General features: G+C 44.4%; 1 non-coding gene and 2 pseudogenes across 1 annotated transcript; all 3 read right to left on the reverse strand.

The window, feature by feature from the left end:
• Nucleotides 1–17,353: 17,353 nt before the first annotated feature.
• Nucleotides 17,354–18,681, reverse strand: LOC149573774 (25S ribosomal RNA; annotated as a pseudogene).
• Nucleotides 18,682–18,904: 223 nt separating this feature from the next.
• On the reverse strand, nucleotides 18,905–19,058 carry LOC149573775 (5.8S ribosomal RNA). The gene has a single exon (XR_016361303.1). It is a non-coding gene; the product is annotated as a 5.8S ribosomal RNA (ribosomal RNA).
• A 704-nt stretch (nucleotides 19,059–19,762) lies between these two features.
• Nucleotides 19,763–21,246, reverse strand: LOC149573776 (18S ribosomal RNA; annotated as a pseudogene).
• Nucleotides 21,247–27,239: the final 5,993 nt, after the last annotated feature.

Consider the following 27,239-nt stretch of genomic DNA (forward strand, 5'->3'; position numbering starts at 1 on the left):
GCTTCTAACAATTTGGGCACCCCCAAGACCTACTATAGCCAAGGGATCCCCACCGCAATGGGAAACCAAAATTTGCATTCACTCTCTCATGCATCCAAACATAATCTGTCGCACAAGCAACAAGAATGACATTCACAGTACATGCAGGACTCGCAATGCTCAAAGATTTCACACAAGAGGAAAGTGTCCCATTGTCGACTAGAGAGGGCTAAACAGGGAGCCTTGGTTCACAAGCACCTGGGAAGAACATCCCGTATGGAACCCTTTACCCTCAAACTTGCTATCGCCACTACTCGAAAAGAAGCCTCAAGTCTGTATAAGATGCACCACGCACATAGCCACCTCAATTGTAAGGCCACTCAGAGACATCCATTTCCCAAGCATATACCTCCTACACACCTATTGAGGTGCACCGACACAGAAAAAATCCTTCTCGATCACAAAATTTTTTTTCCCATGATGAAGAGCTAGTTGCCGAAGTGCCAATGAAGACCACCATGCTGAAGGGTGAAGGGTCGTGTGAATCAAAAACATGGCTAGTTATGCAATTGGTGGGGGCATCATTGTACACGCGACCACCTCAATTATAAGGCCACTCAAGGGCATCATGTATAACACCCCCTCTGCACATTTATAGGTGATGAGAGCCCACCCGCATACATGAACATGTCTAACCTCTAGAAAATATCTCCATTTCTAGCACAGTATCGCTAACCATTACCTGTGACATGTGATCTGCCACTGTAGGCACAAAAAAGTTCCTACAAGTGAACACTCACACTAGCATTGTCGGACAAGCTTCAATCTCATGCACATGCACATACCGAAGAACTACACTATGAGGGAACCAATTGTGAGCACCCACATCTCAGCAAAAAGCATTCGTGTGATTTCTTCCCATAGACAAACACGTTGGGCCTGCACTTGTTAGAGCATTTCAAAGATGAGCACTCTGGTTCGTAGGAGCCTGAGAAGAACATCTCGTAGGAAACTCGTTCCCCCAAAATACTCGAATCACAAATCCTTGGAGCAAAGTCATAATGCAACGATGTACACTGTGCACGTGATCGAGTAAGGACACTCAGAGACACCCATTTCCTAGGCATATGACCCCTACACATTTTTTGGTGCACCCCATACAAACAACCATACTTCGACAAGCCCTCCCAGAATTTTGGATCTGAAGAGAGATGAAATGCCTTGGGCTTTTTGTCCACACAATGCAAACACCAAACACTCTCTTTAGGGGGAAGCTAAAGAAGAGTATCTCCTGCTGAACCGATGAGCCATAGCCATTTAGATCGAACAGGCAGGACAGGGCATGGAGAGTTTTCGCATCCAAACAAAAATTATCGATAATACTCTATGCTTCTATTGGCCCAGACCAAAAAAGATGTCACGACAGTGCCATGCACTTCTATAGGATGAGACAGTGAAGAGGCGAGCACACACTAAGAATGCACTAGCGAATAAATTATGTAGCAACCAAAGCTTTTGCCAGCCCCCCTCTTAGCCCCCCTCTCAATCCCAAGGCTCTACCAATCAGCAAAAACCTAGGGTGGAGAGTGGACCCTTGATAAAATTAGGGACATCGAGCAATGCACCCATGCAACCATCTCTTTCCTTCTTGCTGTCTGGGTAGGATAAAAATGCAAGGATAGAATGTGCCAAGAGACGGAGCCCTTGGCTAAAAGATACAACTCCATACACTTAGCAACAAGCGCATCTTAGAATTGAACACCAAATGTGTAGTGTGTTGTAAGCCATGGAGACACCTACATATAGGGTATCCAACAAAACAAAGTGACAAGTACTTCCCACCAGCTCTACCATTGCGATTAAAAGCACATCAAGCTTCATCTGATCAACTAGATGAATTTCACCTTGAAGGGGCCCAATCCAAAAGTTTTGGAGGTCATCTCTTGGAACTCTCAAGAACAAGGCCTATCTTACATGCAAACTTTGCTACTGCGCAAACATAGGTTGCAATTAAAGAGAAATTGCAAGGTCGTCACAATGGCTCGAGGCCAATGCTCTGACTAAGTCAATTTTCTCTTGCAATCACCATGCTGCCATTCATAGAGAGATCTGCCCATTCACTTGTGACACGATGCACAATCCAAGTGCTCACCATTAGATCAACTTTGAAATTGCTGAATAGACGTGTTGTAGACTGGTAACCGCTACCAAGTTTCTTCCATAATTGTGTTAGTCGAGTGATCAAAGAAGGTGATCTAAGAGACATTCCAAGGGTATGCATTCATTGGGGGATTTGTGCCGATAGCAAAAATTTATGCAATACTCGAGCAACACCGGACGGAGGTGCTAGACGAGGGCTCCTGTTTTAGATCAAGTTTTAACATCACCAAGTAGATGTTGTGAGGGCTGGCAACTGCTGCCAAACCCTTTTTTGAAATTGCACCAGCTGAGTTACAAGAAAACATGATCTAAAGGAGAGTCCAGGAATAACACCTCGACGGTGGGCTTCATGCCCCTCTAATTGATCCAATGTCGGTGTCCACTCTTTCAAAATCTGACAAATCCATCTACCTTGACACTAGCATTGAATCAATGAGAGGGGCATGAGAGAGGCTCACGGCAACCACCTCTCCCATTGTAGCTGTGATAGGCACACAAAAACTTGCTAGAGCACCTAGCACCCACCTTATGGCTAGACAAGGGCTCGCCATTAGATCAACTTCAAAATCGCTGAACAGATGCACTGTAGAATGGAAATTGCTGCCAAGTCTCTTCCATAATTGCGTCGATCGAGTGATCAAAGAAGGTGATCTAAGAGAGAGTCCAAGGGTAGGAATTCATTTGGGGATTTGCACCGATAGAAAAAATTTATGCAATACCTGAGCAACACCAAACGAAGGTGCTAGACGAGGGTTCCCATTTTAGATCAAGTTTTGAAATCATGAAGTAGATGCAGTGAGGGCTGACAACCACTACCAAACCTTTTTCCAAAATTGTGCCAGCTGAGTGACAAGAAAACATGATCTAAAGGAGAGTCCAGGAATAGCACCTCGAGGGTGGGCTTAATGCCCCTCTAATTGATTCAACGTCAGCGTCCACCATTTCAAGATCCGACATATCCACCCACCTTGACACTGGCATTGAATCAATCAGAGGGGCATGGGAGAGGCTCATGGCAACCACCTCTCTCATTGTAGCCGTGATAGGCACACAAAAAATTTCTAGACTGCCCACCTCCCACCTCATGGATAGACAAGGGCTCGCCATTAGATCAACTTCAAAATCGCTGAACAGACACGTTGTAGAATGGAAACTACTACCAAGTCTCTTCCATAATTGTGTTAGTTGAGTGATCGAAGAAGGTAATCTAAGAGATAGTCCAAGGGCAGGCATTCGTTGGGATATTCGCGTCGATAGCAAAAAATTATGCAATACCCGAGCAACACGAGACGAACGTGATAGATGAGGGCTCCCGTTTTAGACCAAGTTTTAAAATCACCAAGTAGACACGGTGAGGGCTGGAAACCAATGTCGAACCTTTTTCCAAAATTGTGCTAGCTGAGTGACAAGAAAACATGATCTAAAGGAGAGTCAAGGAATAGCACCTCAAGGGTGGGCTTCATGCCCCTCTAATTGATTCAACGTCAGCATCCACCCTTTCAAAATCTGACATATCCATCTACCTTGACACTAGCATTTTATCAATGAGGGGGGCATGGGAGAGGCTCATAGCAACCACCTCTCCCATTGTAGGTGTGATAGGCACACAAGAAATTGCTAGAGCACCAAGCACCCACCTCATGGCTAGACAAGGGCTCACCATTAGATCAACTGCGAAATCGCTGAACAAAAGTGTTGTAGAATGGAAACCGCTACGATGTCTCTTCGGTAATTGTGTTGATCAAGTGATCAAAGAAGGTGATCTAAGAGAGAGTCCAAGGGTAGGCATTCGTTGGGGGATTCATGTCGATAGCAAAAATTTATGCAATACCCGAGCAACATCGGACAGACATGCTAGACGAGGGCTCCCATTTTAGATCAAGATTTAAAATCACCAAGTAGATGTGGTGAGGGCTAGCAACCACTGCCAAACCTTTTTTTGAAATTGTGCCAGTTGAGTGACAAGAAAACATGATCTAAAGGAGAGTCAAGGAATAGCACCTCAAGGGTGGGCTTCATGCCCCTCTAATTGATTCAACATCGGCGTCCACCATTTAAAAATTTGACATATCCATCCGCCCTAACACTGGCATTAAATCAATGAGGGGGGCACGAGAGAGGCTCATAGCAACCACATCTCCCATTATAGCCGCGATAGGCACACAAAAAATTGCTAGAGCGCCAAGCACCCACCTCATGGCTAGACAAGGGCTCGCCATTAGATCAACTTCAAAATCGTAGAACAAATGCACTATAGAATGGAAACTGCTACCAAGTCTCTTCTATAATTGTGTCAGTCGATTGATTGAAGAAGGTGATCTAAGAGAGGGTCCAAGGGTAGGCATTCATTGAGGGATTCACGCCGATAGCAAAAATTTATGCAATACCGGAGAAACACTGGACGAAGGTGCTAGATGAGGGCTCCCATTTTAGATCAGGTTTTAAAATCACCAAGTAGACACAGTGAGGGTTGGAAACCATTGCCAAACCTTTTTCTAAAATTGTGCCAGCTGAGTGATAAGAAAACATGATCTAAAGGAGAGTCGAGGAATAGCACCTCAAGGGTGGGCTTTATGCCCCTCTAATTGATTCAACATCGGCGTCCACCGTTTCAAAATATGACATATCCATCTGCCCTAACATCGGCATTGAATCAATGAGAGGGGCACAGGAGAGGCTCACGACAACCACCTCTCCTATATAAGCTATTAGTGCGAGGTTTGCTCTACATTAGAAATTAGCAAACACACCAAAAACTACCTTAAAAATCTGAATCATTGAAAATTCTGACCAAACAACAATCCATGACCCAATTTTTTATGAGGTCAGCAGAGGAGCAAAAGATTGTCATCGGTTAGGAGATGTGAATTCATGGAGCCAAGGGAGTGAAATAGTCATCGAGCTCATCCGATCAACTAGATGAATTTCACCTTGAAGGGTCCCAATCCAAAAGTTCCAGAGGTCATCTCCTAGAACTATCAAGAACAAGGCCAATCTTACATGCAAACTCTACTACTGCCCAAACATAGGTTGCAATTAAAGAGAAATTGCAAGGCCGTCACAATGGCCCAAGGCCAATGCTCTGACTAAGTCAATTTTCTCTTGCAATCACCATGCCTCCATTCATAGAGAGATCTCCCCATTCACTTGTGATGCGATGCACAATCCAACTACTAGACGTGAGCTCGCCCTTGAAAGACCACTTTCCAAGACATCCCTCGATGACACATTGGAATGACAACTACTGTCGAACCATTCCCAATGTTGTGCCGACCCAGTTGGCATAGAGGTGACCTTAGGGAGCTCTCGCGTAGCAATTAGGATGCGCTTTTGTACCCATCTCTCACAAAAACCAATGTTAGCTGTGAACAAATTTAGAATACAAGGCTCGTATCCATCGATATAATCGGCACTGGGTCTATATTCAAAGGCCATGGAGAGGTTCCGGTAAGAGAAGCTCCCCTGCTCGCTCGCACAAACATCCCAAATGCTAGACACAAGCTCCCGCCCTTAGCATCACTCTCCAGATCACTACGATGACACATTGGAATGACAACCGGTGTTAAACAACTCCCAAATCTGTGCCGATGGAGTGAGAAAGAAGAGCAACTTTGGGGAGCTGCGCATAGCAAATAGGTTGCTGCTACTTCATTTCGCTCTTATATAGATCTGACATCATTGATTTCATTTGGAATTTGAGGCTAAATTCATCCTTGCTCACACAAGTAATGGATCTTCTAATTGAATGGCCACAGGGAGCTTCCAATAACAAAGGCTCCCTTGTCACTTGTTATGCATAGCCCAACTGCTAGATGACAACTGCCTTAAAAATATAAATTGTTGAAAAATGTGACCAAACAGCCATCCATTACCCCATTTTTTATGAGGTTGGTAGAGGAGCAAAAGATTGTCATCGATTAGGAGATGGGAATTCATGGAGCCAAGGTAGTGAAATGGCCACCTTTTGGAGATCGGGCAGAACAACTCGGCTCGAGTGGAATAGCTCGGGTAGGACGACTCAACAATACTATTTGCCTCGATGCCTTTTTTGAGGTTTACTTGAGAGGAGAAAACACAATGTCAGCCTTCATCATCTAGGAGTCTGAGTAGGATGGCATGGTAACAACAACTTGGCATTTGGAGTGTCTATGGCAGCTGGATGGGATTTGAATTCATGGAGCCAGGGGAGCGAAATGGTCATCGAGCTCATCTGATTAACTAGATGAATTTCACCTTGAAGAGGCCCAATCCAAAAGTTCTAGAGGTCATCTCCTAGAACTGTCAAGAACAAAGGCCAATCTTACATGCAAACTCTACTACTATGCAAACATAAGTTGCAATTATAGAGAAATTGCAAGGCCATCACAATGGCCCGAGGCCAATCCTCTGACTACTAATTCAATTTTCTCTTGCAATCACCATGCCCCCATTCACAGAGAGATCTCCCCATTCACTTGTGATGATGCACAATACAAGTGCTAGATGTGAGCTTGCCCTTTAAAGGCCACTTTCGAAGACATCTCGATAACACATTGGAATGAAAATTGCTGTCAAACCATTCCCAATGTTGTGTCGATTAAGTTTTCACAGAGGCAATCTTAGGGAGTTCCAACATAGCAATCGAGAAGTTCTTTTGTATGCATCTCTCACAAAAACCAATGTTAGTTGAACAAATTTAGAATACAAGGCTCGTATCCATCGATATCATTGGCACTTGGTCTATATTCAAAGGCTACAGAGAGGTTCCAATAAGAGAAGCTCTCCTGCTCGCTTGCACAAACATCCCAAATGCTAAATGCAAGCTCTCGCCCTTAGTATCGCTCTCCAGATCACCGCAATGACACATTGGAATGAAAATTGCTGTCAAACAACTGCCGAATTTGTGCCGATGGAGTGAGAAAGAAGAGCCAAATCGGGTCAACAAAAATGGCTAACCCAGATCGGGTCAGCCAGCATGGCTCGCCCAAGTCAGGTCGGCTAGCATGGCTCAGCCACCATTTTTCACTGAGAGCTTTCGATATTAAAGCTCCCATGTAGCCACGATAAGTACACAATGAAAAATTGATAGAGTGTCGAGCACCCATAGCAAATTTCCATTATACCAAGTAACGTCAGAGTGCTAGACAAGGACATACATTTAGGTCAAGATTTAAAATCACCAAAAAGACATGCCATGGATCGACAACTGCTGCCTCACCTTTTCCAAAATTGAGTCATCAAAAAAAATGATCTAAAGGAGAGCCAAGGAAAAGCACTCAAAGATCACTTCATGCCCCTTTCATTGATTCAACATTAGCATACACTATTTGAAAATCCAAAAATCTGATCCACCTAGAAACCAATATTGAATCAATGAAAGGGGCATGGGAGAGGCTCGCGGTAACCACCTCTCCTATATAACCTATTAGTGCAAGGCTCCTTCTACATTTGAAATCTACGGTAGCAAAGACAAATCCCTTAAAAATATAATTCAATGAAAAATGTGACCAAACAGCCATCCACGACACTATTTTTGGAGCTTGGCAAGATTGGGTCGACGAAAACTGCTCAGCCAGATCAAGTCGGCCAGCACGGCTCGCCCAGATCAGGTCAGCCAGAATGGCTTGCCCAGATCCGGTTGGCCATCATGGCTCGACCACCATTTTTCACTGAGAGCTTTCAATATTAAAGCTCCCATGTAGCCCTGATAAGTACACCATGACAAATTGCTAGAGCACCAAGCACCCATAGCAAATTGCCATTATACCAAGCAACGCCAGAGTGCTAGACAAGGGCTCACGTTTAGATCAAGTTTTAAAATCACCAAAAAGACACACGATAGATCTGAAATAGCTACCTCACCTTTTCCAAAATTGAGTCATCAAAAAACATGATCTAAAGGAAAAAGCACTCAGAGATCGCTTCATGCCCCTTTGATTGATTCAACATCAGCATACACTGTTTGAAAATCCAAAAATTTGATCTACCTAGACACCAATGTTGAATCAATGAAAGGGGCATGGGAGAGGCTCGTGACAACCACCTCTCCTATATAAGGTATTAGTGTGAGGCTCCTTCTACATTAGAAATCTGTGATAGCACGACAAAATCCCTTAAAAATCCAGTTCAATGAAAAATGTGACCAAACAGCCATCCACGACACCATTTTTGGATCTCGGCCAAATCGGGTCGATGAAAATGGATCATCCAGATTGGGTCAGCCAGAATGGCTCACCCAGATCATGATGGCCAGAATGGCTCACGCAGATTGGGCTGGCCAGCATGGCTCACCCAGATCATGTCAGCTAGAATGGCTCACCTAGATCAGGTCGGCCAGCATGGCTCACCCAAATTGGGTTGGCCAGCATGGCTCGCCCACCAAGCAATGTCAGAGTGCTAGACAAGGGCTCATGTTTAGATCAAGTTTTAAAATCACCAAAAAGACATGCCATGGATTGACAACCACTGCATCACCTTTTCCAAAATTAAGTCATCAAAAAACATGATCTAAAGGAGAGAAGAGGAAAATTACAAAGATTGCTTCATGCCCCTTTCATTGATTCAACATCAACATACACTGTTTGAAAACCCAACAATCTGATCCCCCTAGACACTAATGTTGAATCAATGAAAGGGGCATGGGAGAGGCTCGCAGAAACCACCTCTACTATATAAGTAATTAGTGCAAGGCTCCTTCTACATTTGAAATCTGTGATAGCACAAAAAAATCCCTTAAAGACCTAATTCAATGAAAAATGTGACCAAACAACCATCAATGACACCGTTTTTGGAGCTCAGCAAGATCGAGTCGATGAAAACGGCTTGGCCAGATCAGGTCAGTCAGCACGGCTCGCCCAGATTGGGTCAGCCAGCATGGCTCAGCCACTATTTTTTGACGAGAGCTTTTGGTATTAAAGCTCCCATGTAGCCATGATAAGTACACCATGACAAATTGCTAGAGCACCAAGCGCCCATAGCAAATTGCCATTATACCAAGCAACGTCGAAGTGCTAGACAAGGGCTCACGTTTAGATCAAGTTTTAAAATCACCGAAAAGAAACGCCATGGATCTGCAACCACTACCTCACCTTTTCCAAAATTGAGTCATCAGAAAAGATGATCTAAATGGAAAAGAACTTAGAAATCACTTCATGCCCCTTTCATTGATTCAACATCAGCATACACCGTTTGAAAAAAAAATCTAATAATCCGATCTGCCTAGACACCAATGTTGAATCAATGAAAGGGGCATGAGAGAGGCTCGTGACAACCAACTCTCCTATATAAGCTATTAGTTCGAGGCTCCTTCTACATTAGAAATCTGCATGGCTCGCCCAGATTGGGTCGACCAGCATGGCTCGCCCAGATCGGGTCGGCCAGCATGGCTCGGGCACCATTTTTCATTGAGAGGATTCAGTATTAAAGCTCCCATGTAGCCATGATAAGTACACCGTGACAAATTGCTAGAGTGCTAAGCACTCATAGAAAATTGCCATTATACCAAGCAACATTGGAGTGCTAGACAAGGGCTCACATTTAGATCAAGTTTTAAAATCACCAAAAAGACACGCCATGGATCGGCAACCGCTACCTCACCTTTTCCAAAATTGAGTCATCATAAAACATGATCTAAAGGAGAGCCGAGGAAAAGCACTGAGATCGCTTCATTTCCCTTTCATTGATTCAACATCAGCGTACACCATTTGAAAACTCGACAATCCGATCCACCTAGACACCAATGTTGAATCAATGAATGGGGCATGGGAGAGGATCATGGCAACCACCTCTCCTATATAAGCTATTAGTGCAAGGCTCCTTCTGCATTTGAAATCTATGATAGAATAGACAAATCCCTTAAAAATCCAATTCAATGAAAAATGTGACCAAACAGCCATCCACGACACTATTTTTGGAGCTCGGCCAGATCGGGTTGGCTAGAATGGGTCAACCAGCATGGCTTGCCTAGAATGGCTCAGCCAGCATGGCTTGCCCAGATCGAGTCGGCCAGAATTACTCACCCAGATCAGCTTAGCTAGCATGGCTTGGCCAGAACGGCTCGGGCAGATCGGGTCACCCAGCATGGCTCGCCCAGATCGGGTCGACCAGGCTGGCTCGCCCACCATTTGTCAAGAACATGACCTCCCTTATATAAGCTATTAGTGTAAGGCTTACTCTACATTAGAAATGTACATTCGGTGGACAAGTACCTTAAAACCCAATTCAATGAAAAATGTGACCGAATAGCCATCCAGGACCCCATTTTTGATGAGGTTGTCAACGGAGACAAAGATTGGCATAGGTTAGGCGATTTGATTGCATCAGTTAGGGGGTAAATTGATCAATTTTTGGACACCGACTAGAATGGCTTGATGACCATTTTATATCGGAAGCTACCCGATTTGAGAATTATGACTCAAGTGGAATGGCTCGGGTACCCATTTTATATCACAAGTTACCCAAATTTAAAAATTATGGCTCAGCTTGAATTTTGTATCATAGGTAACCCAATTCAAAAATTATGGCTTGGCTAGAACGACTCAACTTCCATTTTTAATCCAAGGCTACTCAATTTGAAAATTATGACTCGACTTTATTTTGAGCACACTGCCTCTCCTATATAAGATATTAGTGCAAGGCTTGCTCTGCATTTGAGAATATGCATTCATGTAGACAAGTGCCTTAAAAAAATCAATTCATTGAAAAATGTAACCGAATAGCCATCCACGACCCCATTTTTGCTGAATTTGGCAATGGAGCCAAAAACTAAGATCGGTTAGGTGGTGTGATTTCATGAGCCACGAGAGTAAATTGACAGTGATGAAAGATGGTAAGTCAACTGGGTGAGACAACTTGACTCAGTGAGCCGACCTAGCGAGGGGACTTGGTGAGCAAACTTAAAGACTTGACTTGGTGGGCGCACTTGAAATTTTGACTCGTGAGCCACCTTGGCGAGCTAACTTGGGGAATCGAGCTAAAAATTCAACATGGTGAGCAGACTTTAAGAAGTGATCAGGTGGGGTAAATTGGTAAGGCGACATGGTAAGTCAATGTGGTGACTTGACTTGGTGAGTGTCTACTTAAAGAGTCAACTCATTGAGGAAACTTTTTGGGGTGACTTGGCGAGCCCACATGGTGAGATACCTCGGTGAGCAGAGCTAGCTAGCCTGGTGGTGAGATGACTTGGTTAGTGGACTTGGCTAGCCTAAACGAACTTAAAGAGTCGACTTGGAGAGACTACTTGGTCAACCGACCTGGCGGGGTGACTTGATGAACAAACTTAAGGAGTTGACTTGGTGGGCTGACCTGGCGGAGTGACTCGATGAACGAACTTAGAGAGTCGACTTGGTGAGAGTACTTGGTGACTTGGTGGGCCGACCTAGTCGGGTGACTTGATGAACGAACTTAAAGAGTCCACTTGGTGGGCCGACCTGGTGAGGTGACTTGATGAATCAACCTAAAGAGTCAACTTGGTGAGAGTACTTGGTGGGCAGACATAGCTGGGTGACGTGATGAACAAACTTAAAGAGTTGACTTGGTGAGAGTACTTGGTGGGGTGACTTGATGAAAAAACCTAAAGAGTCAACTTGGTGGGCCAACCTGGCTAGGTGACTTGATGAACGAACTTAAAGAGTCGACCTGGTGGGCCAACCTAGTAGGGTGACTTGATGAACAAACTTAAAGAGTTGACTTGGTGAGAGTAATTGGTGGGCTGACCTGGTGGGGTGACTTGATGAACAAACTTAAAGAGTCGACTTGGTGAGAGTACTTAGTGGGTTGACCTGGTCATGTGACTTGATGAATGAAATTAAAGAGTCGAGTTGGTGGGTCGACTTGGCCAGGTGACTTGATGAACGAACTTAAAGAGTCGACTTTGTGGGTCAAACTAGTAGGGTGACTTGGTGAGAGTACTTGGTGGGATGACCTGGCAAGGTGACTTGATGAACGAACTTAGAGATTCGACTTTGTGAGAGTACTTTGTGGGTCAAACTGGCAGGGTGACTCGATGAACAAATTTAAAGAGTCAACTTGGTGAGAGAACTTGGTGGGCCGAGCTGGTGGGGTAAATTGATGAACAAACCTAAAGAGTCAACTTTGTGAGAGTACTTGGTGGGCTGACCTAGCGGGGTGACCTGATGACCAAACTTAAAGGTTCAACTTGGTGAGAGTACTTGGTGGGCTGACCTGGTGGAGCAACTTGATGAACAAACTTAAAGAGTCGACTTGGTGAGAGTACTTGGTGGGGTGACTTGATGAAAAAACCTAAAGAGTCGACTCGGTGAGAGTACTTGGTGGGCCGACATGGTGGGGTGACTTGATGAACAAACTTAAAGAGTCGACTTGGTGAGAGTACTTGGTGGGCTGACTTGGTGGGGCAACTTGATAAACAAACTTAAAGAGTCGACTTGGTGGGCTGACTTAGCAGAGTGACTTCATGAATGAACTTAAAGAGTCCACTTGGTGAGAGCACTTGGTGGGGTGACTTGATGAACACACTTGAAGAATCAACTTGGTTAGAGTACTTGGTGGGGTGACTTGATGAATAGACTCAAAGAGTCGACTTGGTGAGAGTACATGGTGGCTCGACTTGATGAGAAAACTTAAAGAGTCAACTTGGTGAGAGTACTTGGCAGGGTGAACTGATGAACAAACTTAAAGGGTTGAATTGGTGGGAGTACTTGGTGGGCTAACCTAGTGGGGTGACTTGATGAACGAACTTAAAGAGTCAACTTGGTTAGAGTACTTGTTCTAGTGACTTGATGAACAGACTTGAAGATTTGACTTGGTGGGGTGACTTGATGAAAGGACTTAAAGAGCCAACTTGGTGAGAGTACTTGGTGGGGCAACTTGATGAATAGACTTAAAGGGTCGACTTGACGGGGTGACTTAATGAATGGACCTAAAGAGTTGACTTGGTGAGAGTATTTGGTGGGGTGACTTGAAGAATGGAGTTAAAGAGTTAGCTTGGTGAGAGTGCTTGGTCGCGTGACTTGATGAACGCACTTGAAGAATCGACTTGGTTAGAGTACTTGGTGGGGTGACTTGATGAACAAACTTAAAGAGTCGACTTGGTGGGCTGACCTAGCGGGGTGCCTTTATGAACGAACTTAGAGAGTAGACTTGGTGAGAGTACTTGGTGACTTGGTGGGCTGACCTGGCCGGGTGACTTGATGAATGAACTTAAAGAGTCCACTTGGTGGGCTGACCTAGCGGGGTGACTTGATGAATGAACCTAAAGAGTTGACTTGGTGAGAGTACTTGGTGGGCACACATAGTGGGGTGATTTGATGAATGAGCTTAAGGAGTTGACTTGGTGAGAGTACTTGGTGGGGTGACTTGATGAACGAACCTAAAGAGTCAACTTGGTGGGCTGACTTGGTAGGGTGACTTGATGAATGAACTTAAAGAGTCAACTTGGTGGGCTAACCTAGCAGGGTGACTTGATGAACAAACTTAAAGAGTTAACTTGGTGAGAGTACTTGGTGGGCTGATCTGGCAAGGTGACTAGATGAACAATCTTAAAAAGTCGACTTGGTGAGAGTACTCAATGGCCTGACTTGGTCACGTGACTTGATGAACAAACTTAAAGAGTCAACTTGGTGGGCTGAGTTGGCTGGGTGACTTGATGAACAAACTTAAAGAGTCAACTTTGTGGGTCAAACTAGTGGGGTGACTTGGTGAGAGTACTTGGTGGGCTGACCTAGCAGGGTGACTTGATGAACGAACTTAGAGAGTTGACATTGTGAGAGTACTTGGTGGGTCAAACTGGTGGGGTGACTTGATGAATGAACTTAAAGAATCATCTTGGTGAGAGAACTTTGTGGGCCGAACTGGCGGGGTGAATTGATGAACGAACCTAAAGAGTCGACTTTGTGAGAGTACTTGGTTTGCCGACCTGGTGGGGTGACTTGATGACTAAACTTAAAGGGTCGACATGGTGAGAGTACTTGGTGGGCTGACCTAGCAAAGTGACTTGATGAACGGACTTAAAGAGTCGACTTGGTGAGAGTACTTGGTGGGGTGACTTGATGAACAAACCTAAAGAGTCGACTTGGTGAGAGTACTTGGTGGGTCGACCTGGCAGGGTGACTTGAAGAAAAAACTTAAAGAGTTGACTTGGTGAGAGTACTTGGTGGGCTGACTTGGCAGGGTGATTTGATGAACAAACTTAAAGAGTTGACTTGGTGGGCTGACTTAGTAGAGTGACTTCATGAATGAACTTAAAGAGTCCACTTGGTGGGCTGACCTGGCGGGGTGACTTGATGAATAAACTTCAAGAGTCGACTTGGTGAGAGTAATTTGTGGGCTGACCTAGCAGGGTGACTTGAATAATGAACTTAAAGAGTCAACTTGGTGGGGTGACTTGATGAATGCACTTGAAGGGTCGACTTGGTGGGGTGACTCTATGAACAGACCTAAAGAGTTGACTTGGTGAGAGTACTTGGTGGGGTGACTTGATGAGCAGACTTAAAGAGTCGACTTGGTGAGAGTACTTGGTCGGGTGACTTGATGAACGCACTTGAAGAATCAACTTGGTTAGAGTACTTGGTGGGGTGACTTGATGAACGGACTCAAAGAGTTGACTTGTTGAGAGTACTTGGTGGCTCGACTTGATGAGCAGACTTAAAGAGTCCACTTGGTGGGGTGAACTGATGAACAGACTTAAAGAATCAACTTGGTGGGGTGACTTGATGAAAAAACATAAAGAGTCAACTTGGTGACAGTTGTTAGATTTGGATCGCGTACAGGGCTCAGGTCATGTAGCATCGAGGTTCCCTGGGTGACATGATTCGAGAAAAAAGTTGACAGTGGCATGAGTCATGCAAAAACATTGGAGGCCATTAAGGCTAGAGGTGCTTCGAGTTGAGGTTGTCGAGGTGGGTTAGGTTGAAAACTTTGGGTGTTAACCAAAAAGAAAAAGTTAACCGCTTTTGGATCACGTACATGGCTCGGGGCACTAGAATCAAGTTGAGCATGGTGACATGAGTCATGTAAAAAATTTGGAGATGACTCGAGTCATGGTATCCGACTCTATTCAAGTTCAAAACTTTGGGACTTGACAAAAAAAAGAAAAAAGAAAAAGTTACCCAATTTTGGATCACGTAAGTGACTCGGGCCACTCAGAATCAAGGCGAGTATGGTTACATGAGTCGAGAAAAAAAAAAATGGAGATGGTTAAGGCTTGAGGCAATTTGAGTCAGGGTAGCTGAGTCGATTCAAAAACTTTTTCCTTTAGTTAAAAAAAAAGAGTTAATCACTTTTGGATCACGTGCATGACTTGGGGCACATAGAATCAAGTCAAGCATGGTGACATGAGTGGTTCGAAAAAATTGTAGGTGATTAAGGCTCAAGGCGATTTGAGTCGGGGTTGCTGACATGATTTAGGTTGAAATCTTTGGGTGTTAACCAAAGAAGGAAGAAGTTAACCACTTTTGGATCATGTACATGACTCGGGGAACCAAGTTGAGCATGGTGACATGAGTCCTATGAAAAAACTTGAGGTGGTTAAGGCTCAAGGCGATACGAGTCGAGGTTGCCAACACAATTTGGGTTGAAAACTTTGGACGTTAACCCAAAAAAAAATTTGACCACCTTTGGATCACGCACATGACTCAACGCACTTAGAATCATGTCGAGCACGGTGACATTAGCCATGCAAAAAAATTGGAGGTAGCTAAGGCTCAACGTGATTCGAGTCAAGGTTGGGATAGTTGGGGCGATTCGTGTCGAGGTTGTCGACATGGTTTGAGTTGAAAACTTTGAGCATTAACCCAAAAAAAAAAAGTTGACCTCTTTTGGACCACGTACATTACTTAGGGCACTTAGAATCAAATCAAACACGGTGACATGGGTTGTGCAAAAAATTCAAAGGCGATTAGGCTTGAGGCAATTCATGTTGGGGTAGCCAACTCGATTTGAGTTCAAAACTTTGGGCGTTAACCAAAAAAATAAGTTGACCAATTTTGGATCACGTACATGAGTCATCTGCCCTCGCAAAAATTACAAAACTCAAGGACCCACCTGGAATTTGCAGTCGAAAGATTTTTTTGCCCTCACAAAAATTTACAAGCCCCACCTGCTCAAAATTTGGACTTGGAAGATTTTTTCGCCCTGGCGAAATTTACAAACCCCATCCGCTCGAAATTTGGCACTTGGAAATTACGAAACCCCACTTGCCCAAAATTTGGACTCGAAAGATTTTTCCGCCCTCACAGAAATTGCAAACTTGACCCGCCCAAAATTGCACTCATTACGAACCTGACCCACATGGAAATTGCACTTGGAAGACTTTTTCGCCCTTGAGGAAACTTTGGCACTCGAGAGATTTTTCACACTCGCGGAAATCACAAAACCCCACCCACCAGGAATTTGGCACTTGGGAGATTTTTCCACCCTTCTGAAAATCGCAAACCCCACTAGCTCAAAATTTGGGACTTGGGAGATTTTTTCCCCCTTGTGGAAATTTTACAAAACTCCACTCGCCTAAAATCTGGCACTCAAGAGATTTTTCTGCCCTGGCAGAAATTTCTACAAAACCCCTCCCTCCTGCCCGAAATTTGGCACTCTGGAGATTTTTCTATCCTGGAAAAAATTGCAAACCCCACCTACCAAGAATTTGGCACCTAGGAGATTTTTACACCCTCATGAAAATTGCAAACCCCACCCTTGAGAATTTGGCACTTGGGAGATTTTTTCGTCCTCGCAAAAATTACAAACCCCACCCGCCCAAAATTTTGCACTTGGGAGATTTTTTTGACCTCGCAAAATTTTTTACAAAACACCACCCTCCCAGAATGTGGCACTTGGGAGATCTTTTTGCCTCGGCAGAAATTGCAAACCCCACCTGCCAAAAATTTGGCACTTGGGAGATTTCTTCACCCTCACAAAAATTTTTACAAAACCCCACCCTGCCAAAAATTTGGCACTTGGGAGATTTCTTTTCCCTCGCAGAAATTTTCACAAAACCCCACTCACTCAAAGTTTGGCACCTGGGAGAGTTATTTTGCCCTCGCGAAAATTACAAACCCCACCCACCCATAATTTGGCATTTGGAAGATTTTTCCGCACTCGCACAAATTACAAACCCCACGTGCTGGGAATTTGGCACCTGAGAGATTTTTACGACCTTGCAAAAAAAACTTGCAAACCTTACCCACCTAGAATTTGGCACTTGGGATATTTTTTGGCCCTTGCACAAAATACAAACCCTACCCACCTTAGAGTTAAAAATGGTTTTACAAATCGAGGTGACAGAGGGCTAAAACTTAGTGGATTGTGGCAGCAAGGCCACTCTGCCACTTACAATAGCCCGTCGATTATTTAAGTCATCTGCAAAAGATTCTTCTCGCCGACCGCATGAAATTAATATCCAAGGTTGCTCCAATAGGCTAATGTGCCAATGAGAGATGCCCAATGACATGGGCCCCTGGGAGTGCAAGAGCACCCCTACTACGGGTCACAATGTAGTTGGAGAGAGATATGCACCGCATCTAGCATGGATTCTGACTTAGAGGCATTTAGTCATTATTCGACACACAGTAGCTTTACACCACTCGCTTTTCAACCAAGCATGATGACAAAATGTGTGAATCAATGATTCCTCTCATACTAAGTTGAATTACTGTCACGACACGGATCACCAGTAGGGTAAAAACAACCTGTCTCACGACAGTCTAAACCCAGCTCACGTTCCCTATTGGTGGGTGAACAATCCAACACTTGGTGAATTCTTCTTCACAATGATAAGAAGAGCCGAAATTGAAGGATCAAAAAGCAACATCGCTATGAATGCTTGGCTGACACAAGCTAGTTATCCTTGTGGTAGCTTTTCTGACACCTCTAGCTTCAAATTTTGAAATTCTAAAGGATCGATAGGCCAGGCTTTCATGGTTTGTATTCATACTGAAAATCAAAATCAAATGAGCTTTAACCCTTTTGTTCCACACGAGATTTTTGTTCTCGTTGAGCTCATCTTAGGACACCTACATTATCTTTTAATAGATGTGCCACCCCAGCAAAACTCCCCACCTCACAACCCTTGCATCCTCCTACTCATCGGAGCCTGGCACATCCCCCAAACTGAGCAGTGGACCAACTCACACCATTCTGCATCTGATCAAGGCACATCACCGGGCTCCATCTGCTTCCCTCCTAGCAATTTCAAGCACTCTTTACCTCTCTTTTCAAAGTCCTTTTCATCTTTCCCTCACGGTACTTGTTTACTATCGGTCTCTCACCCATATTTAGCCTTGGATAGAATTTACCACCCGATTAGGGCTACATTCCCAAACAACCTGACTTGCCAACAGTGCCTCATGGTGTGATAGGGTCTGAGCCTGACGAGGCTCTCACCCTCTCTGACACCCCCTTCCATGGGACTTGGTCTTGGTCTGTCACTGAGGATGCTTCTATAGCAGACTACAATTTGATAGGCATAGCTGTCAATTTTCATCCTGGGCTCTTCTCGGTTCGCTCGCCGTTACTAGGGGAATCCTTGTAAGTTTCTTTTCCTTTGCTTATTGATATTCTTAAACTTAGCAAGTATTCATGCCTGACTTGGGGACACAGTAGAGATTTAGCATGGCCATACTGTGACGGGCCACTGATCCTAGAATAAAGTTCCTCACAAGGAATCATTCGATCAGCACAAACCAACGCTGGTCTTTGTGAGCCACTGCTCATTGTGACAGATCGACGGACCTCATGCTCATTTCAACTGACCATGTGCCACTTGCAAACATGGATGGCCATCTCCACTCATCACTAGGGAGGGAAAAATTTTGTAGTGCGATACCCAAGCAGACGTGCCCTTGGCTGAGGCCTCGAGCACAACTTGCATTCAAAGACTTGATGATTCACGAGTTTCTGCAATTCACACTAAGTATTGCATTTTGATACATTCTTCATCATGGCGAGAGCCAAGATATCTATTTTCGAGAGTCATGATTTTTTTATGTTTTTTTCTTTCGGCAACCCAAGCTCGCAAGGCACTAGATTACGCTTCGTTCTTTGGATTTCTAAGGTTTGTGATGCACCCGTGTGTTGGGTGTTGACACATCCCAAACCCCGAGCACCCAATGGGTGCGATAAGGAATGTTGTGGTATCTCCTCACCCCATCACCTCACAAAGGTGGGATTCAACACATGGGAGAGTCATGTTAGTGGACAGGGCCCCTACCCCACAAATCATGTGAGCGCACCCATCCTAAACACAGAATGCTCCAAGCGACAAGTTAACACACTTGGGCAAGGCAACGAGGGGTTGCAGTAGTCCTGACTTGCCATCATCGAAATGATGGATCCCTGGCACAGTGCTATACACGCGATCGAACCATGAAATCTCAATGGGGGATGAGGCCCGAACCACCTCTAAATTGTAACCGAGGAGAGACCTCTCACTCCATTGCAAAAATCATTCGAAGGCATCGATCATAATCCAGATTGCATCTAAGTCTCTTCTTCACCCCACGGGGAATCCACGCTTTCAATCACGGCATTCAATGTGGCCCTCGACCTTGACAGCACTAGACCCATAGCTTGGCCATCCAACACAGTGCTATAGGGCCAAGTGTCCACATGTCACTAAGATTTTAGGGGCAGGGAGCAGGCCAGCTCCATCCCTACATGATTTAGGGTCTCAAACCAACAATGATCCTACCTCGGGTTCACCTATGGTAACCTTGTTATGACTTCTCCTTCCTCTAAATGATAAGGTTCAATGAACTTCTTGCGATGTCACCAATAGGAACCACCATAGTTGTTGCAATCCAAACACTTCACTGAATCATTCAATCGGTAGGAGTGATGGGTAGTGTATACAAAGGGTAGGGATGTAGTCAACATGAGCTGATGACTTGCGCTTACGAGGAATTCCTTGTTGAAGATCAATAACTGGAATGGTCTATATCCATCATGATGCAATTTGGAAAGATTTCCCAAACCTTTCGAGCTAGGGAGAGAAACTTATTGGTTGCATCAGTGTAGCGCACATGTAGCCCAGAACATCTAAGGGCATCACAGACTTGTTATTGCCTCAAACTTCCATGGCCTAGGAGGGCATAGTCCCTCTAAGAAGCTGGCCACAAAGGGGAACCTCTGCGTAGCTAGTTAGCAGGCTGAGGTATCATTCGTTAATGGAATTAACCAGACAAATCGCTCCACCAACTAAGAACGGCCATGCACCACCACCCATAGAATCAAGAAAGAGCTCTCAATTTGTCAATCCCTCTAACAATGAATTAAGAATGCCCCTGACATTCCCTATTAATCATTACTCTAGTCCTGAAGGCCAATAGAATAGGACCAGACTCCTATCACATTATTCCATGCTAATGTATTCAGAGCATAGGCTTGCTTTGAGAACTCTAATTTTTTCAAAGTAACGGCATCGAAACCGTGACCCAGCAAATTAAAGCTAGGAACATGCCGCCGGCAAAAGGGACATCAGGGCTAGTGCACACCCAGAAGGCAGACCGACCATGACAATCGACCATCCAACTACGAGCTTTTTAACTGCGAAAACTTAAATATATGCTATTGGAGTTGGAATTACCATGGTTGTTGGAACAGACTTGCCCTCTAATGGATCCTCGTTAAGGGATTTAGATTGTACTCATTCCAATTACTAGACTCGATGAGCCCAGTATTGTTATTTATTGTCACTACCTCCTCATGTCAGGATTGGGTAATTTGTGCACCTGCTACGTTCCTTGGATGTGGTAGCCATTTCTTAGGCTCCCTCTCTGAAATCCAACCCTAATTCTCCATCACCTGTCACCACCATGGTAGGCCTCTATCCTACCATCGAAAGTTGATAGAGCAGAAATTTGAATGAAGCATCGCTAGCACAAAGGCTGTGCGATCCGTCGAGTTATCATGAATCACTAGAATATCAAGCGAGCCTGTGTTGGCCTTTTAACTAATAAATGCATCCCTTTTGAGAGTCAGAATTTGGTGCACATATTAGCTCTAGAATTACTATGGTTATCCGAGTAGCAAAGTACCATCAAAGAAACTATAACTGATTTAATGAGCCATCTGTAGTTTCACAGTCTGAAATAGTTCATACTTAGACATGCATGGCTTAATCTTTGAGACAAGCATATTACTACTAGAAGAATCGACCAGGTAGCTTCTAACAATGAGGGGACCCCCAAGACCTACTATAGCCAAGGGATGCCCGCCACGATGGGAAACCAAAATTTGCATTCGCTCCGTTATGCATCCAAACATAATCTGCCGCACAAGCAACAAGAATGACGTTCACAGCACATGCAGGACTTGCAATGCTCAAAGATTTCACATGAGAGGAAAGTGTCCCATCATCGACTGAAGAGGGCCGAATAGGGAGCCTTTGTTCATAGGAACCTGGGAAGAACATCTTGTACAGAACCCTTTACCCTCGAATGCACTGTCACCACTACTCAGAAAGAAGCCTCAAGTCTGTACGAGATGCACTGCGCACGTAGCCACCTCAATTGTAACACCACTCAAAGACATCCATTTCCTAGGCATATGCCTCCTACACACCTATTTAGGTGCACCTAGATAGAAAAAATCCTTCTCGATCGCAATAAACATTTTCCCCTGATGAAGAGTTGGTTGCCAAATTGCCAACGGAGACCACTGTGCTGAGGGTGAAAGGTTGTGTGAGTCGAAAACATGGTTGGTTATGCGATTAGCGGGGGCATCACTATGCACACGACCACCTCAATTATAAGGCTACTCAAAGGCATCATGTATAACACCCCCTTTGCACATTTATAAGTGATGAGAGCCTGCCCGCATACATGGACATGTCTAACCTCTAGAAAATATCTCCTTTCCCAGCACAGCCTCGCTAACCATTCCTTGTGACATGTAATCTGCCAACACAAGGACAAAAAAGTTCCTATGGGTGAATACTCACACTAGCATTGTTGGACAAGCTTCAATCTCATGCACATGCACATACCGATGAATTGCATCATGAGGGAACTACCCACGAGCACCCACATCTCAGCAAAAAGCATTTGTGTGATTTCTTCCCCTAGATAGACACATTGGGCCTGTAATTGTCGAAGCATTGCAAAGATGAGCACTCTAGTTTGTAGGAGCTTGAGAAGAACATCTCATACAAAACCTATTCCCCCAAAATGCTCAAATCACAAATGCTCGTAGCAGAGTCATAATGCAAAGATGTACACCGTGCACATGACCGAGTAAGGGCACTCAGAGACATCCATTTCCTAGGCATATGCCCCCTACACGCTTTTTGGTACACCTCGTACAAATGGCCATACTTTGACAAGTCCTCCCAAAATTTCACATTTTAAGAGAGATAAAATGCCTTAGGATTTTTGTCCACACAATGCAAACATCGAATGATCTCTTTAGGGGGAAGCTAAAGAAGAGTATCTCTCGCAGAACCCATGAGCCACAGCCATTCGGATCACATGGGCAGGATAGGGCAGGGAGAGTTTCCTCATCCAAACAAAAATTATCAGTCTCTATGCTTCTACTGGCCCAGACCACAAAAGTTGTCATGACAGTGCCATGCACTTCTTTAGGATGAGACAATGAAGAGGTGAGCACGCACTTTGAACGCACTAGCGCATCTTAGAATCGAACACCAAATGTGCAGTGTGTTGCAAGCCATGCAAACACCTACATATAGGGTATCCAACAAAACAAAGTGACAAGTACTTCCCACCAGCTCCGCCATTGCGATTATCGAATGGGATATACTCACTACCATAGATTAATGATCATCAATATTGTCTCAAAATAGATACAAGCACATCGAGCTTCATTCAATCAACTAGATGAATTTCACCTTGAAGGGGCCCAATCCAAAAGTTTCAAAGGTCATCTCCTGGAACTATCAAGAACAAGGCCTATCTTACATGCAAACTCTGCTACTACTCTAACATAGGTTGCAATTAAAGAGAAATTGCAAGGCTGTCAAGATGGCCTGAGGCCAATGCTCCAACTAAGTCAATTTTCTCTTGCAATCACCATGCCGCCATTCATAGAGAGATCTCCCCATTCACTTATGATGCAACGCACAATCCATGTGCTAGACGTGAGCTTGCCCTTGAAAGACAACTTTCCAAGACATCCCAATGACACATTGGAACAAAAGCCACTGTTGAACCATTCCCAATGTTGTGCCAATCAAGTTGCATAGAGGTGACCTTAGGGAGCTCCCGCATAGAAATCAGGACGTGCTTTCGTACCCATCTCTCACAAAAACCAATGTTAGCTGTGAACAAATTTAGAATCCAAGGCTCGTATCCATCGATATTGTCAGCACTGGGTCTATATTTAAAGGCCATGGAGAGGTTCCGATAAGAGAAGCTCCCCTGCTCGCTTACATAAACATCCCAAATGCTAGACACAAGCTCCCACCCTTAGCATCGCTCTTGAAATTGCTGCAATGACACATTGGAATGCAACCACTATCAAACAACTCCCGAATTTGTGCCGATGGAGTGAGAAAGAAGAGCAACTTTGGGGAACCACACAAAGCAAATGGGATGTTGCTTCATTCCACTCTTATATATAGATCCGATGTCGTTGATGCCATTGTAGCCATAATAGGCACACAAAAAATTGCTAGAGCACCAGGCACCCACCTAATGGCTAGACAAGGGCTCACCATTAGATCAACTTGAAAAATTTTGAATAGACATGCTGTAGAATGGCAACCGCTACCAAGTCTCTTCCATAATTGAGTCGATTGAGTGATCGAAAAAGGTGATCTAAGAGACAGTCCAAGTATATGCATTTTTTGGGGGATTCAAGTCGATAGAAAAAATTTATGCAATACCCAAGCAACACCAGATGAAGGTGCTAGACGAGGGCTCCCGTTTTAGATCAACTTTTATTAGCGAGCACACCGACAACTACCTTAAAAATCCAAATCATTGAAAAATGTGACCAAACAACCATCCATGACCCCATTTTTTATGAGGTCGGCAGAGGAGCAAAAGATTTTAATCGGTTAGGAGATGGGAGTTCATGGAGCCAAGGTAGTGAAATGGCCACTTTTTGGAGATCAAGCAAAATAGCTCGGCTTGGGTGGAATAGCTCGGGTAGGAGGACTCGACAATACCATTTGCCTCAGTGCCTTTTTTGAGGTTTACTTGAGAGGATTGGACACAATTTCAGCCTTGTTCATCTAAAAGTTCGAGTAGGATGGCATGGTAATAATAGCTTGACATTTAGAGTGTCTATGGCAGCTGGATGGGATTTGAATTCATGGAGCCAAGGGAGTGAAATGGTCATCGAGCTCATTCGATCAACTGGATGAATTTCACCTTGAAGGGGCCCAATCCAAAAATTTTGGAGGTCATCTCCTAGAACTATGAAGAACAAAGGCCAATCTTACTTGCAAACTCTACTACTGCAAAAACATAGGTTGCAATTATAGAGAAATTGCAAGGCCGTCACAATGGCCCGAGGCCAATCCTCTGACTACTAAGTCAATTTTCTCTTGCAATCACCATGCCTCTGTTCATAGAGAGATCTCCCCATTCACTTGTGATGTTACACAATCCAAGTGCTAGATGCAAGCTCACCCTTGAAAGGCCACTTTCCAAGACATCTTGATGACACATTGGAACAACAACTGCTGTTGAACCATTCCCAATGTTATGCTGATCGAGTTGGCACAGAGGCAATCTTAGGGAGCTCCTGCATAGCAATCGGGAAGTGCTTTCGTACCCATCTCTCACAAAAACCAATGTTAGCTGAACAAATTTAGAATCCAAGGCTCGTATCCATCGATATCATTGGCACTGGATCTATATTCAAAGGCCACGGAGAGATTCTGATAAGAGGAGTTCTCCTGCTCACTTGCACAAACATCCCAAATGCTAGATGCAAGTTCCCACCCTTAGCATCGCTCTCCAGATCATCGCAATGACACATTGGAATGACGACCACATTTGAACAACTCCTAAATTTGTGCCGATGGAGTGAGAAAGAAGAGCTAGATTGGGTCGATGAAAATGGCTAAGCCAGATCGAGTCGGCCAGCATGGTTCGGCCACCATTTTTTGTCAAGAGCTTTCGATATTAAAGCTCCCATATAGCCACAATAAGTACACCATGACAAATTGCAAGAGCGCCGAGCACCCATAGCAAATTGCCATTATACCAAGCAATGCCAGAGTGCTAGAGAAGGGCTCAGGTTTAGATCAAGTTTTAAAATCACCAAAAAGACACGCCATGGATCGGCAACCACTGCCTCACCTTTTCCAAAATTGAGTCATCGGAAAACACGATCTAAAGGAGAGCCAAGGAAAAGAACTCAGAGATCGCTTCATGCCCCTTTCATTGATTCAACATTAGCATACACCATTGTAAAATCCAACAATCCGATCCGCCTAGACACCAATGTTGAATCAATGAAAGGGGCATGGAAGAGGCTCGCGGCAACCACCTCTCCTATATAAGCTATTAGTGTGAGGCTCCTTCTGCATTCAAAATCTGCTGTAGCAAGGAAAAATCCCTTAAAAATCCAATTCAATGAAAAATGTGACCAAAAAGCCATCCACGACACCGTTTTTTGAGCTCAGGAAGATCGGGTTGACGAAAATGGCTCAACCAGATTAGGTCGGCTAGCATGGCTCACCCAGATCAGGTCGGCCAGAATGGCTTGCCTAGATCGAGTCGGCTAGCATGGCTCGGCCACCTTTTTTTGTCTAGAGCTTTCAGTATTAAAGCTCCCATGTAGATGTGATAAGTACACCATGACAATTTTCTAGAGCGCCAAGTACCTATAGAAAATTGCCACACTACCAAGAAATGCCAGAGTGCCAAACAAGGGCTCACATTTAGATCAAGTTTTAAAATCACCAAAAAGACACACCATGGATCTGCAACCATTGCCTCACCTTTTCCAAAATTGAGTCATCAGAAAAGATGATCTAAAGGGAAAAGCACTCAGAGATCGCTTCATGCCCCTTTCATTGATTCAACATCAGCATACACTGTTTGAAAATCAAACAATCCGATCCGCCTAGACACCAATGTTGAATCAATGAAAGGGGCATGGGAGAGGCTCACGGCAACCACCTCTCCTATATAAGCTATTAGTGCGAGGCTCCTTCTACATTTGAAATCTATGGTAGTAAGGAAAAATCCCTTAAAAATCCAATTCAATGAAAAATGTGACCAAACAGCCATCCACGACACCATTTTTGGAGCTCAACAAGATCGGGTCGATGAAAATGGCTCTGCCAAATCGGGTACGCTAGCACGGCTCACCTAGATCGAGTCAGCCAGAATGGCTCACCTAGATCGAGTCAACCAACATGGCTCAGCCACCATTTTTCATCCAGAGCTTTCAGTATTAAACCTCCCATGTAGCTGCGATAAGTACACCATGACAAATTGCTAGAGCGCCAAGCACCCATAGCAAATTGCCATTATACCAAGCAACGCCAGAGTGCTAGACAAGGGCTCATGTTTAGATCAAGTTTTAAAATCACCAAAAAGACATGCCATGGATTCAAAACCACTACCTCACCTTTTCCAAAATTGAGTCATCAGAAAACATGATCTAAAGGGAAAAGCACTCAGAGATCGCTTCATGCCCCTTTCATTGATTCAACATCAGCATACACCATTTGAAAATCCAACAATCCGATCCACCTAGACACCAATGTTGAATCAACGAAAGGGGCATGGGAGAGGCTCACGACAACCACCTCTCCTATATAAGCTATTAGTGTGAGGCTCCTTCTACATTAGAAATTTGCAATAGCATGAAAAAATCCCTTAAAAGTCCAATTCAATGAAAAATGTGACCAAACATCCATCTACGACACCGTTTTTGGATCTCGGCCAGATCAGGTTGACGAAAATGGCTCATCCAGATCGAGTCAGCTAGAATGGCTTGCCTAGATCAGGTCGGCCAGCATGGCTTGCCTAGATCAGGTCAGCAAGCATGGCTCACCCAGATTGGGTCAGCCAGCATGGCTCGACCACCATTTTTTGCTGAGAGCTTTTGGTATTAAATCTCCCATGTAGCTGTGATAAGTACACTGTGACAAATTGCTAGAGTGCCAAGCACCCATAGAAAATTGCCACTATACCAACCAACGTCGAAGTGCTAGACAAGGGCACACATTTATA

Source organism: Cupressus sempervirens, chromosome 2 (genome assembly GCF_028749045.1).
Source record: "Cupressus sempervirens isolate cs-2001-9-10 chromosome 2, ASM2874904v1, whole genome shotgun sequence".
Lineage (NCBI taxonomy): Eukaryota > Viridiplantae > Streptophyta > Pinopsida > Cupressales > Cupressaceae > Cupressus > Cupressus sempervirens.